This window comes from Tupaia chinensis, unplaced genomic scaffold (genome assembly GCF_000334495.1).
Source record: "Tupaia chinensis unplaced genomic scaffold, TupChi_1.0 Scaffold145652_1, whole genome shotgun sequence".
Lineage (NCBI taxonomy): Eukaryota > Metazoa > Chordata > Mammalia > Scandentia > Tupaiidae > Tupaia > Tupaia belangeri.
The window spans coordinates 2,773,820-2,775,800 of NW_006205509.1; positions in this window are offsets into that span (position 1 = coordinate 2,773,820).

The following is a 1,981-nucleotide window of genomic DNA, read 5'->3' on the forward strand; positions in this document are numbered from 1 at the left end:
TCTCTCTCTCTCTCTCTCTCTCTCTCTCTCTCTCTGCATACTGGGAAATCAATTGAGAGCCACTGATAAAGGTTCAGGTGACATTTTTATCACTTGAAAACCTATCTTTTCTCTTCTTCCTCATTTCTTTCTCTAAGCAGGATCTACTGAGCATTTACAATGTAGCACTGTGTTTGCTACTGAAAAACATGCAAAAAATTAAGAAACAGCTTCTCCCTGAGAGAAGTGGACATAAACATATAAAATGTTTAACTACCGAAGCAACATTGTTGTTTAATCAAGATGAGTCCAACTGTGGTAAATGCCATTTTAGAACAGGGAAGTCCTTGCAGAGAAAGGAGGTCTTTGACTAGGATTTTGAAGTTTGTATAGGTGGAAGAGACTGGAAAGGGCATTCTAGGCCAACGAAATATCATGAGCCAGGACTCGGAGTGTGGGATGAAGATATGCAGCCTGCTCAAAGGAGACTGCAAATATAACAATGTGCAGCTTACTTCAGAGCGATTTGGCTACAGGGTGTGTACACTCGCAGGAGAGGGACAGACAGACAGAAAGTGAAAAATCACCCCCCCCACCCCCCAGGAAGGATGGCCGTGCCTCAATCCATTCTTCTCCATTCTCCTCTTGGGATTTTGGGCATGCTCAGCGTTTTTTGTTTTTTTTTCTTTTTCTTTCTTTTTTTTTTTTTTGGAGGGTTTCCTCCTCTAGGGAGCGTGCGCTCGCCAGACAGACAGAGACAGACAGAAAGATAGAAAGCGAGAAATCACCCCCAGGAGGGATGGCCACACCACAATCCCTTCTCCTCCATTCTCCTCTCGGGATCTTGGGCACGCACACGCGCCTGGCCTGAGTTCTAAGTCACCGGGTCGGGGATGCAAACTGCGATCAACTACATAGGAGTCCAGCAACATAGCCATTATGCTAACTGCTGGTCCCTACACTCAGCATGTTTTAAGCCACTGCGTCCAGGACTCAAACGGCAGTCAACTACGTGGGAGTGGGAGTTCAGCAACATAACCATTACTCCACCTGCTGGTCCCTGTAACTAACTTTTATTGAGAACTTAATATATGCCAGGCCCAGTTCTAGCACTTTACATGAATTTCTCATTTAATCCTCACAATAACTCTCTGAGATGTATTATAGCGGAGGAAACCAAGGCAGAGGGAAGTGTAAGTCACTTGCCAAAGTTACCACAGCCAGTTAAATGGTGAGCAGGAGTAGCAAGAAATAAGACCAGTTTGATGGATGAGGTCACATCATGTGGAGCCTTGAGTTGGTGTTCGTTCTTGCTCATTTCCCTCACTGAGTCACTAGAAAGGCCTTCTTGCTTTTTGGCAATTATTTTCTCTTATTTTTATTGACTCCTCTGACTCCTGACTGTATGGCTAGCCTCCTTAAGTAAAGCTGTCTGGCCATCCAGTTAAGGAAATACCTGTACAGTTTTTGAGCAGGACTTCACGGGGACTGGTAATCTAACATAGAAAGTGTCGGGGACTCAGCCCTTTTGAACTAGAGAAGGAGTGGGGAGATTGAGCTTTGTTATGGACTAAGTGTTTGTGCCCCCCCTCAATTCAATATTGGAGACCTAACTAACCCCTAGTGTGGCTATATTTGGAGGTGGGGCCTCTAAGAAAGTAATTAAAGCTAAATGAAGTCATAAGGGTAGGATCCTGATCTCACAGGATTAGTGCCTTTATAGAGAATGGAGGACAAGGGATTGCGGCCTGGCCATCCCCCTGGGGGGTGATTTCTCGCTTTATATCTCTCTCTGTCTTTCTGGCGAGAGAATGCGCCCTATAGCAAAAACATCTAAAAAAAAAAAAAAAAAGGAGGAAGAAGAAGAAATACTCCGGGGGAGGGGGTGTAGCAGGTGGCATGGAGGTTGAGGTGCTGGACTCCCACATAGCCAAGCACAGTTTGAGTCCCAGACCTGGTGGTTTGCTTTCTTGTTTTCCCTCTCTCTTTCTCTCTCACACAC